Consider the following 12,946-nt stretch of genomic DNA (forward strand, 5'->3'; position numbering starts at 1 on the left):
GTTGCAGGCCAAATATGTGTGACATTTCTGCGACTTTAGCTTCTAGAGCATTTTTACAACATTATACATAGGTGCTGAATACATAAAAAGCGACTGTTCAGCGACAGACAAGTCGCATCGGCTGAAAGTAGGCCAGAATGTCAGTCCATGTTGGAGCAGGTTTAGATACAGTCTAAAGTATAGATCTCAAAGTCTGTGCACAGAATTTAGCAAGGGCCTCGCACCTTCTGATGCATCAGGTAGGTGCACAATAGCATAGCCTAACCCTCTGTACTTTGGTCTATATTGATGCGGGACATAGACAGCCAGCTGATGACCAATCCATTAGTGCAATGGATGGCTGGAAGCATTTGTCTTTGCCTTTGCAATACCACAGAAGCAATGCATGGTCAATGTACAGCAATGACACACCTGTGTGAACAGCCAGGAGACCCCCCCCCCCCCCCCCCATGTTATGTTACATAGTTACATAGTTAGTACGGTCGAAAAAAGACATATGTCCATCAAGTTCAACCAGGGAATTAAGGGGTAGGGGTGTGGCGCGATATTGGGGAAGGGATGAGATTTTATATTTCTTCATAAGCATTAATCTTATTTTGTCAATTAGGAACATTCAGCACCCACCCGCTATCAAGGCAGCTGCCTATCATGTCATGCCCTACCTGCACAGGTGTGCTGGCTACTCAAATGATCCAATTAAGGAGGCCATTTAGTCAGCAGCAGCAGAAGTCCTGTGCCTGGACGCTCCAACAGCGGCCAGACACAAGCAGAAGCAGCAGAAGCAGCAGCAGCAGCACCACCTTTTGTTTTTTGGCTGCAGCAGCAAGGCCCACAGGGCTGGCTAGCTGGCTAGCCAGCAAGCAGGTAGCAATGAAAGTAGGAATCTTTCTTTTTAACCCTGTAAGGGGGTGGTGCACTGTACCCGAAGATACTGCCATATCGGGTCAATGCATAGGGCGACGGAAGCAAGCTTCGAAATCGGCCCCCGTTCTCAAAAATCCATTTAATATATGGTCCCCAGATAGGGGACGTATCAGATATTAAACTGATAAGAACAGATACTACACTTGATCTTAGCCAAAAGGCCGAGAAGCGATAACCGTGAAAGGGGCGGGCCCAACAAGGTCCCCTTCATGGGCACTATCACTGCTTGCTGTCAGGGAGGCTGCCAGACAATTTTCCATGCACACTCTGGGCTGGGGGGCAGTCAACCACCAGTACACACAGCAGAACCTAAACCCATACCATTATTGCTAAGCAGCAAGACAGGGGCCCATTGCACTCCCACGGGGCCTTTTTAAATGCAATCCATAACCCGGATTTGCCAGGAACCCTTCTTACTCCTCCTACTTGCATGTGACACTGGGCTTAGGATCTGCATAGGAAACACACACACAAGCACACACCTACCTTTGTTGCCTGCAGATGCCTCCTTGGCTGTCCCCAAACGGTATCAAACCAACACCCACGGGAAGCTGTAAGCATAGAGGACATGCCTGCACCCCATTGGACTTACCTGTGTGGGTTAAATCCGGGTTATTTGACAACCTATGGCGGTGATGGTTCTGCTCAGGCAGAGCAGTGCTGATGCTCCTCATAAAGCTGTCGCTGCTGTGAAGGTTCTAGGTGACATCACAAATCCCTATGGTTACATACACAACAAAGCTGGGTTGTTGTTGTTTACACTCTGCAAGGCCTGTGGAAGTGAGTGACATCATAGCACTGTAGTTCTGAGGGTTCTAGATGGATGCAACAATCTCCTGTTGCTTCTATGAAGGCCATAATAGACGACATCACCAAACAGCTCCATAGTCACATACACAGCAAAGGAGAGATGTTGTTTACACCTAGTGATGTCAGTGGTATTGAGTGACATCACAGCACAGTGCTAAGGCTCCTGGGCCTGGACACAGCAGCGGCTGCAATATCTCAACGGAGAATACGTTTATATATATGTGTGTGTGTGCGCGTATATATATATATATATATATATATATATATATATATATATATTTCTCCGCCGAAATCACTTTTAAACCCATTTCCACCTTTTTTTCCCTTCTCTTCCTCTTACTTTTTTTTCACGTTTTTTTACGTTTTTCTCCTTTTCGCCTCTTTTCTGGGCGTATTATTCTTCTTTTTCTTCTTTTTTTTCGTCTAATGCATACCCCATCAGTGCAGCAATGCTTATTCAATACCGCCAGCAGATGGAGACACTGGGGGATAATTTTCTAAGGATTTATACTGATTTTTCCTGTCTGAATTTGTCGCACAGAAAGTTGCAGGCCAAATATGTGTGACATTTCTGCGACTTTAGCTTCTAGAGCATTTTTACAACATTATACATAGGTGCTGAATACATAAAAAGCGACTGTTCAGCGACAGACAAGTCGCATCGGCTGAAAGTAGGCCAGAATGTCAGTCCATGTTGGAGCAGGTTTAGATACAGTCTAAAGTATAGATCTCAAAGTCTGTGCACAGAATTTAGCAAGGGCCTCGCACCTTCTGATGCATCAGGTAGGTGCACAATAGCATAGCCTAACCCTCTGTACTTTGGTCTATATTGATGCGGGACATAGACAGCCAGCTGATGACCAATCCATTAGTGCAATGGATGGCTGGAAGCATTTGTCTTTGCCTTTGCAATACCACAGAAGCAATGCATGGTCAATGTACAGCAATGACACACCTGTGTGAACAGCCAGGAGACCCCCCCCCCCCCCCCATGTTATGTTACATAGTTACATAGTTAGTACGGTCGAAAAAAGACATATGTCCATCAAGTTCAACCAGGGAATTAAGGGGTAGGGGTGTGGCGCGATATTGGGGAAGGGATGAGATTTTATATTTCTTCATAAGCATTAATCTTATTTTGTCAATTAGGAACATTCAGCACCCACCCGCTATCAAGGCAGCTGCCTATCATGTCATGCCCTACCTGCACAGGTGTGCTGGCTACTCAAATGATCCAATTAAGGAGGCCATTTAGTCAGCAGCAGCAGAAGTCCTGTGCCTGGACGCTCCAACAGCGGCCAGACACAAGCAGAAGCAGCAGAAGCAGCAGCAGCAGCACCACCTTTTGTTTTTTGGCTGCAGCAGCAAGGCCCACAGGGCTGGCTAGCTGGCTAGCCAGCAAGCAGGTAGCAATGAAAGTAGGAATCTTTCTTTTTAACCCTGTAAGGGGGTGGTGCACTGTACCCGAAGATACTGCCATATCGGGTCAATGCATAGGGCGACGGAAGCAAGCTTCGAAATCGGCCCCCGTTCTCAAAAATCCATTTAATATATGGTCCCCAGATAGGGGACGTATCAGATATTAAACTGATAAGAACAGATTTTTTACGTTTTTATTAGTAAAGTGCAAAAACAAGAAATACATACAAGTAAACTTTCACTACTATTCAAAATGCATCATATTACATATCACATTATTGCATTCCAACGACTAAAGTGCCAAAGTGAATTAGCTTTCTGGGCCCCCAGTCTCTTTTTGTCCAATAAATAGTAGACAAAAAGATCACTCAGTGCAAGTTTAAAACAGTCACTTTCACTAATCAAGTCTTTCTGGAAAACCAAAATATTGCGAGACTTCCATAAGGCATTCTTGACGGTATTCACAACAGTCCATATCACTCTCTCTGTATCTTTATTTTGACTCGTAAAATTCCCGAATAAAACAACTTCATGATTAAAAGTCTTTAGACCGGTAAGAAACATTAAAAGACTCGCCACACTTTTCCACACCTCTTGAGCATAAAAACAGTTCCAAAACACATGTAAGACTGTCTCTTCTCCTCCACAGCTTCCTCTTGGACATCTTGAAGTATTGCACAATCCCCGTCTGTGCTGAAAGTGTCTGGTAGGTACACACTCATGTGCTATTGACCATGCAAGATCTTTATTGCAATTCTCCAGATACGGTGCATTAACCATCCTCCACACTCTGTCACATTTTGTTTTAGAGAAGTTTAAAATCCCAGAGGTTTGCTCCGATCTCCTGAGCTCCATCTCTATTCTTTTGGGATGCTTGAGAATCTCAATGTCCATGTCTTTCAAGTTATACAGACGAATCACTTTCTCTAAAACCATATAGTGCTTTGGAGGTATGATTAAAACAGGGGATGTCTGAGGTAGGTGAATCCATTTTCTTTTTCTAAATATATCACCAGCAGCATACTTTAGATAAAATGTCCATTGTTTAGAGGATAAAACAGTCTTAAAACACATGCTAAAAAACTTCAGGTATAAAAAATTTTTAAGATTAGGAACGTTTTTACCTCCATTTTTGTGCAGCTTGTACATAATGTCTCTCTTGAGTTTTTCCATCCTTGAACTCCAGATAAAATGAAAAAATTGTTTTTGCAGGTTTTTAAGAACAGTCTCTGATGGAGGAAACACTGTGTTAAGGTACAATAAAACAGGTAAAAGCAAGGAACGTATAATTAAAAGCTTCCCTTCAATTGATAGTTTCCTAAGCTTCCAAAAGTCAATTTTTTTCTGTACCTTTTCTTTAATAATGTTCCAACTCTCCTCTCCATCATTTTTTGCATTAAAAACCACTCCTAAAACCTTTATTTTCTCACTCTGGATCTTTAGTTGGGGGATGTCTGTATTTGACCACTTCCCAATCCCCAAACATTCACATTTAGCAATATTTAGTTTAAAAGCAGATGCTTGGCAAAAAAATTCAGTCTTCATCAAGGCTCTTCTGACAGATACTTCTGAGTCACATAAAATGGTCACATCATCCATATATGCAAGGGTTTTCGTAAACTGTCCATTACCCCCTGGTATGGGGACCCCTCTGATCACCTTGTCCTTTCTCAGCATAGCCAGTAGGGGTTCTATTGCACATATAAATAGCAGCGGTGACAAAGGGCATCCTTGCTTAACGCCCGAACTCAGTAAAACATCTTCAGATAAAAACCCATTGACTAAAATTTTGCTAAAGCAGTCATTGTATAAAAGTGCAACATGCTTGATAAAACTCTCTGGAAAACCCATCTTTTTTAAAACAGTCCATAAATGCTGGTGGGAAACTCTGTCATATGCTTTCATAAAATCAAGAGATAACACTGCAAGCTTCTGTTGGCGCTCCTGCTGGTACCAGATGGCATCTCTGATGACATTGAGATGCTCCCACACTGCACGCCCTGGGACACCACATACTTGGTCAGGGTGGATCACCGTCTCAATCACTAGCTTCATGCGGTTGACCAAGATTTTTGCAAAAATTTTATAGTCCACATTGAGTAGAGTGATTGGTCTCCAATTTTCTAGCTTTGTCTTGTCTCCTTTCTTGTACAACAAAGTCACCACACCACTCCTCCAGGACTCAGGCAGCTTCTCACAGTTAAAAACCTCTTTAAGAACAGCATAAAAATCAGACTTTAAAATTTCCCAAAAAGACAGGTAAAATTCTATTTGTAATCCATCAGATCCAGGAGTTTTCCCTTTTAAAAAACTCTTTACTGCACTTTCCACTTCAGCCATATTCACACTATTGCACAAAACATCTTTGTCCTGATCACTCAGACAATATTGCACAGAGTCCATTACTTCGGGTAAAAAGTCAGAGTCAATGTGTTTTTCACTAAAAAGATCATGATAAAAACTGTGTGCTTTATTTAAAAGTCCATCTTTAGTAGTCTCACCATCAAGATTTTTTATTAATTCTTTCTTTTCAACAAGTTTCTTTAAAAAGAAGCGTGAGCAAGTCTCATTTTTTTCCATATGTTCCACTTTTGCATTATAAATAATTTCTTTACCTTTTCCTTCCACAGCTTTCTTTATCTCCTCTTTCACCTTTACAATTGTATCATCCATGTTCACACCAATGCTCCTCAGCTGGTAACAGGTTTGCAGTTTTGTGTTTAGCCTTTTAAACCACCTTTGCTTCTCCTTGGCTTTGTTCACACCAGCACGCATAAAAAATTCTTTTATTTTGGCCTTTGCATGCTCCCACCAGTCCAGCATTGATGCAAACCGCTGTTGGAGATTTTTTAGTCTTTTATAATAAATAACAAAGTCTCTCTTTATGACTTCATCTTCTAGGAGCTGTGAGTTCAGTCTCCAAACACCTTTCCCTTTGATGACATCAGGTAAGTAAATTTCCACAGAGAGAAGTTTGTGGTCAGACAAGACATTATCTGTGAGTTTAGCATTATTTATTTTTATATTTTCAGAAATAAGGACAAAGTCAATTCTGGATTTATAGATGTTACTTTCCCAGGTGTAACCAGGGTCAGATGGGTTTTGACTTCTCCAGGCATCTTGCAATCTGTTGTCCTGAATTAGATTCTTCAGCTGCACTTCAGTCTTGTCTTTTCTCACAGACCCAGAGACTCTCCTCTCATCAGGCAACACACAGTTAAAATCTCCTCCCAAGACAAGAGAGGTAGCTCCATGCAAATACAACTGCACAATCTCTAGGAGGGAGGATCTTTCTTCTTTAACAGGGGAGGCATAGATGTTAATAATCCTCAACTCCACTCCATTATATTGTACATTCACAAGCAAAGCCCTCCCAGGCACAATTTCCACAAAGGACATGATGTTAAAGTCCTGGCCCTTAAAAAGTATTCCAACTCCAGAGTTCTTGTTTGAGTTGTCACCTGACCAGATAGATGGGCCATATATCCAGTCAGTTCTCAGGTATTCATAATTCATGTGATGATAAATTCCACATTCTTGAATTAGAAAAATTCTTGCATTCAAAGTTGACAAAAATGAAAAAAAAGCAGCCCTCCTTGCAGGACTCTTTATTCCTCTCGTATTAAGCGAGGCAATGCTGATGGTAGCCATTTAACCCTTTTCAGGAGTTGCTGCCTCAGACTCAGGAGATGTAAGTTCCTGGATTACTTGAGATGGTGCAACCAGTAACCGTTTTGTTTGGCCACTGTTCACATCTGAGACAACAGGATCTTTCTTTCTCTTTTTTTTCAAGTCTTCAACCTCCATTTCCTCTGACCAGTCTCTTGCAAGTGTAGCCACAGATGATCCCTGCTCCATATCTGACTCGGCAAAGTCCGACTCAGTGACAGCGACCACCGACTCCACCGCCCCCATGGTGACAGCAGGGACAGCACGGGGTTCACTGCCACCAACTTTCCGCTGGATAACATCTGGCTTTACAGCAGCAGGTTTTACAGTCTCTTTCTTTTTAACTGCAGAGACTGCAGTCTGAACAGACCCAACAGTAACAGCAACAGGAACAGGATCCGCAGTCTGAATAGTGTCCACAGGTTTGGATCCAGCCTCGGGTGTGGCAGCAATAGCAGCAGCAGCAGCAGCAGCAGCCTGGTCACAAGATGATGCAGCGACCTCCGCCCAAGTTCTGGACCTGTACAGACAGTCTTTGAACACATGTCCACGTTGCCCGCAGAGATTGCACACCACCTCCTCCGTGCAACCTCCTGAGGTATGTCCAGCTTTGCCGCAGCGACCACAGAACTGCACAGATGGTGAAGTGCAAGCATCCTGTCTGTGGCCAAAGCTCCTGCATTTTCTGCAAAATTCCGGCATGTTGTTATAAAACAGGTAGCCTCTGTCTCTGCCAATTGTAAAGCTGGAGGGCGGATGTTGCATGCCCTCAATTCCATCAGGATCAGCTCTAAACTTCACACGGAACTTGTATTTACCAGTCCAGAGATCCTCTGTATTGAAGATTTTCTCTCCTCCTTTCACCTCAGAGCAATATCTCTGGAGAAAGCGCCCAATGTCAGCCAGATTCACATACGGATTGTACATGAACACCACCAGGTTTGTCTCTCCTGCAGTGTATAACACAGTGAAGGTAAGTCCATCCAGCTCAGGTGAATTCAGCTTGGACTTTAATTGGTAGTGCAGATTCTGACAGGCGCTGTGAGATTCAAGCACAAGGACATATGAAGCTCTCCCATGCTGCTGCAGACATAGAATATCCTGCTTTTTCACCAGCAAGGTCTTTAGGAAGATGTTCTTCACAAGATGTTCCAAGCTGAACTTGTCCAATGCACTTTCAAGGATATCCACACGAAATCCATTCTTTATCCTGGTCTCTCCATCTTTCAGGTAATTAATTCGGCTCTGGAAAGCCATTATCGCACAATTCACAGTAGCCCCCGCAAGGGATAGCTCCTGCAATCCACCTCGCACCTCTTGATCTTAGCCAAAAGGCCGAGAAGCGATAACCGTGAAAGGGGCGGGCCCAACAAGGTCCCCTTCATGGGCACTATCACTGCTTGCTGTCAGGGAGGCTGCCAGACAATTTTCCATGCACACTCTGGGCTGGGGGGCAGTCAACCACCAGTACACACAGCAGAACCTAAACCCATACCATTATTGCTAAGCAGCAAGACAGGGGCCCATTGCACTCCCACGGGGCCTTTTTAAATGCAATCCATAACCCGGATTTGCCAGGAACCCTTCTTACTCCTCCTACTTGCATGTGACACTGGGCTTAGGATCTGCATAGGAAACACACACACAAGCACACACCTACCTTTGTTGCCTGCAGATGCCTCCTTGGCTGTCCCCAAACGGTATCAAACCAACACCCACGGGAAGCTGTAAGCATAGAGGACATGCCTGCACCCCATTGGACTTACCTGTGTGGGTTAAATCCGGGTTATTTGACAACCTATGGCGGTGATGGTTCTGCTCAGGCAGAGCAGTGCTGATGCTCCTCATAAAGCTGTCGCTGCTGTGAAGGTTCTAGGTGACATCACAAATCCCTATGGTTACATACACAACAAAGCTGGGTTGTTGTTGTTTACACTCTGCAAGGCCTGTGGAAGTGAGTGACATCATAGCACTGTAGTTCTGAGGGTTCTAGATGGATGCAACAATCTCCTGTTGCTTCTATGAAGGCCATAATAGACGACATCACCAAACAGCTCCATAGTCACATACACAGCAAAGGAGAGATGTTGTTTACACCTAGTGATGTCAGTGGTATTGAGTGACATCACAGCACAGTGCTAAGGCTCCTGGGCCTGGACACAGCAGCGGCTGCAATATCTCAACGGAGAATACGTTTATATATATGTGTGTGTGTGCGCGTATATATATATATATATATATATATATATATATATATATATATATATATATATATATATTCTCCGCCGAAATCACTTTTAAACCCATTTCCACCTTTTTTTCCCTTCTCTTCCTCTTACTTTTTTTTCACGTTTTTTTACGTTTTTCTCCTTTTCGCCTCTTTTCTGGGCGTATTATTCTTCTTTTTCTTCTTTTTTTTCGTCTAATGCATACCCCATCAGTGCAGCAATGCTTATTCAATACCGCCAGCAGATGGAGACACTGGGGGATAATTTTCTAAGGATTTATACTGATTTTTCCTGTCTGAATTTGTCGCACAGAAAGTTGCAGGCCAAATATGTGTGACATTTCTGCGACTTTAGCTTCTAGAGCATTTTTACAACATTATACATAGGTGCTGAATACATAAAAAGCGACTGTTCAGCGACAGACAAGTCGCATCGGCTGAAAGTAGGCCAGAATGTCAGTCCATGTTGGAGCAGGTTTAGATACAGTCTAAAGTATAGATCTCAAAGTCTGTGCACAGAATTTAGCAAGGGCCTCGCACCTTCTGATGCATCAGGTAGGTGCACAATAGCATAGCCTAACCCTCTGTACTTTGGTCTATATTGATGCGGGACATAGACAGCCAGCTGATGACCAATCCATTAGTGCAATGGATGGCTGGAAGCATTTGTCTTTGCCTTTGCAATACCACAGAAGCAATGCATGGTCAATGTACAGCAATGACACACCTGTGTGAACAGCCAGGAGACCCCCCCCCCCCCCCCCCATGTTATGTTACATAGTTACATAGTTAGTACGGTCGAAAAAAGACATATGTCCATCAAGTTCAACCAGGGAATTAAGGGGTAGGGGTGTGGCGCGATATTGGGGAAGGGATGAGATTTTATATTTCTTCATAAGCATTAATCTTATTTTGTCAATTAGGAACATTCAGCACCCACCCGCTATCAAGGCAGCTGCCTATCATGTCATGCCCTACCTGCACAGGTGTGCTGGCTACTCAAATGATCCAATTAAGGAGGCCATTTAGTCAGCAGCAGCAGAAGTCCTGTGCCTGGACGCTCCAACAGCGGCCAGACACAAGCAGAAGCAGCAGAAGCAGCAGCAGCAGCACCACCTTTTGTTTTTTGGCTGCAGCAGCAAGGCCCACAGGGCTGGCTAGCTGGCTAGCCAGCAAGCAGGTAGCAATGAAAGTAGGAATCTTTCTTTTTAACCCTGTAAGGGGGTGGTGCACTGTACCCGAAGATACTGCCATATCGGGTCAATGCATAGGGCGACGGAAGCAAGCTTCGAAATCGGCCCCCGTTCTCAAAAATCCATTTAATATATGGTCCCCAGATAGGGGACGTATCAGATATTAAACTGATAAGAACAGATACTACACTTGATCTTAGCCAAAAGGCCGAGAAGCGATAACCGTGAAAGGGGCGGGCCCAACAAGGTCCCCTTCATGGGCACTATCACTGCTTGCTGTCAGGGAGGCTGCCAGACAATTTTCCATGCACACTCTGGGCTGGGGGGCAGTCAACCACCAGTACACACAGCAGAACCTAAACCCATACCATTATTGCTAAGCAGCAAGACAGGGGCCCATTGCACTCCCACTGGGCCTTTTTAAATGCAATCCATAACCCGGATTTGCCAGGAACCCTTCTTACTCCTCCTACTTGCATGTGACACTGGGCTTAGGATCTGCATAGGAAACACACACACAAGCACACACCTACCTTTGTTGCCTGCAGATGCCTCCTTGGCTGTCCCCAAACGGTATCAAACCAACACCCACGGGAAGCTGTAAGCATAGAGGACATGCCTGCACCCCATTGGACTTACCTGTGTGGGTTAAATCCGGGTTATTTGACAACCTATGGCGGTGATGGTTCTGCTCAGGCAGAGCAGTGCTGATGCTCCTCATAAAGCTGTCGCTGCTGTGAAGGTTCTAGGTGACATCACAAATCCCTATGGTTACATACACAACAAAGCTGGGTTGTTGTTGTTTACACTCTGCAAGGCCTGTGGAAGTGAGTGACATCATAGCACTGTAGTTCTGAGGGTTCTAGATGGATGCAACAATCTCCTGTTGCTTCTATGAAGGCCATAATAGACGACATCACCAAACAGCTCCATAGTCACATACACAGCAAAGGAGAGATGTTGTTTACACCTAGTGATGTCAGTGGTATTGAGTGACATCACAGCACAGTGCTAAGGCTCCTGGGCCTGGACACAGCAGCGGCTGCAATATCTCAACGGAGAATACGTTTATATATATGTGTGTGTGTGCGCGTATATATATATATATATATATATATATATATATATATATATATATTTCTCCGCCGAAATCACTTTTAAACCCATTTCCACCTTTTTTTCCCTTCTCTTCCTCTTACTTTTTTTTCACGTTTTTTTACGTTTTTCTCCTTTTCGCCTCTTTTCTGGGCGTATTATTCTTCTTTTTCTTCTTTTTTTTCGTCTAATGCATACCCCATCAGTGCAGCAATGCTTATTCAATACCGCCAGCAGATGGAGACACTGGGGGATAATTTTCTAAGGATTTATACTGATTTTTCCTGTCTGAATTTGTCGCACAGAAAGTTGCAGGCCAAATATGTGTGACATTTCTGCGACTTTAGCTTCTAGAGCATTTTTACAACATTATACATAGGTGCTGAATACATAAAAAGCGACTGTTCAGCGACAGACAAGTCGCATCGGCTGAAAGTAGGCCAGAATGTCAGTCCATGTTGGAGCAGGTTTAGATACAGTCTAAAGTATAGATCTCAAAGTCTGTGCACAGAATTTAGCAAGGGCCTCGCACCTTCTGATGCATCAGGTAGGTGCACAATAGCATAGCCTAACCCTCTGTACTTTGGTCTATATTGATGCGGGACATAGACAGCCAGCTGATGACCAATCCATTAGTGCAATGGATGGCTGGAAGCATTTGTCTTTGCCTTTGCAATACCACAGAAGCAATGCATGGTCAATGTACAGCAATGACACACCTGTGTGAACAGCCAGGAGACCCCCCCCCCCCCCCCCCATGTTATGTTACATAGTTACATAGTTAGTACGGTCGAAAAAAGACATATGTCCATCAAGTTCAACCAGGGAATTAAGGGGTAGGGGTGTGGCGCGATATTGGGGAAGGGATGAGATTTTATATTTCTTCATAAGCATTAATCTTATTTTGTCAATTAGGAACATTCAGCACCCACCCGCTATCAAGGCAGCTGCCTATCATGTCATGCCCTACCTGCACAGGTGTGCTGGCTACTCAAATGATCCAATTAAGGAGGCCATTTAGTCAGCAGCAGCAGAAGTCCTGTGCCTGGACGCTCCAACAGCGGCCAGACACAAGCAGAAGCAGCAGAAGCAGCAGCAGCAGCACCACCTTTTGTTTTTTGGCTGCAGCAGCAAGGCCCACAGGGCTGGCTAGCTGGCTAGCCAGCAAGCAGGTAGCAATGAAAGTAGGAATCTTTCTTTTTAACCCTGTAAGGGGGTGGTGCACTGTACCCGAAGATACTGCCATATCGGGTCAATGCATAGGGCGACGGAAGCAAGCTTCGAAATCGGCCCCCGTTCTCAAAAATCCATTTAATATATGGTCCCCAGATAGGGGACGTATCAGATATTAAACTGATAAGAACAGATACTACACTTGATCTTAGCCAAAAGGCCGAGAAGCGATAACCGTGAAAGGGGCGGGCCCAACAAGGTCCCCTTCATGGGCACTATCACTGCTTGCTGTCAGGGAGGCTGCCAGACAATTTTCCATGCACACTCTGGGCTGGGGGGCAGTCAACCACCAGTACACACAGCAGAACCTAAACCCATACCATTATTGCTAAGCAGCAAGACAGGGGCCCATTGCACTCCCACGGGGCCTTTTTAA

At 44.3% G+C, this 12,946-nt stretch overlaps 4 non-coding genes across 4 annotated transcripts; all 4 read right to left on the reverse strand.

Moving 5' to 3' along the window:
* Window positions 1–906: 906 nt before the first annotated feature.
* On the reverse strand, window positions 907–1,097 carry LOC130310150 (U2 spliceosomal RNA). The gene has a single exon (XR_008858705.1). It is a non-coding gene; the product is annotated as a U2 spliceosomal RNA (small nuclear RNA).
* A 2,085-nt stretch (window positions 1,098–3,182) lies between these two features.
* LOC130310158 (U2 spliceosomal RNA) lies at window positions 3,183–3,375 on the reverse strand. Its single transcript, XR_008858712.1, has one exon. It is a non-coding gene; the product is annotated as a U2 spliceosomal RNA (small nuclear RNA).
* Window positions 3,376–10,271: 6,896 nt separating this feature from the next.
* LOC130310151 (U2 spliceosomal RNA) lies at window positions 10,272–10,462 on the reverse strand. The gene has a single exon (XR_008858706.1). It is a non-coding gene; the product is annotated as a U2 spliceosomal RNA (small nuclear RNA).
* A 2,089-nt stretch (window positions 10,463–12,551) lies between these two features.
* On the reverse strand, window positions 12,552–12,742 carry LOC130310152 (U2 spliceosomal RNA). Its single transcript, XR_008858707.1, has one exon. It is a non-coding gene; the product is annotated as a U2 spliceosomal RNA (small nuclear RNA).
* Between the last annotated feature and the right edge of the window lie 204 nt (window positions 12,743–12,946).

This window comes from Hyla sarda, unplaced genomic scaffold (assembly GCF_029499605.1).
Source record: "Hyla sarda isolate aHylSar1 unplaced genomic scaffold, aHylSar1.hap1 scaffold_1556, whole genome shotgun sequence".
In the NCBI taxonomy this organism is placed as follows: domain Eukaryota; kingdom Metazoa; phylum Chordata; class Amphibia; order Anura; family Hylidae; genus Hyla; species Hyla sarda.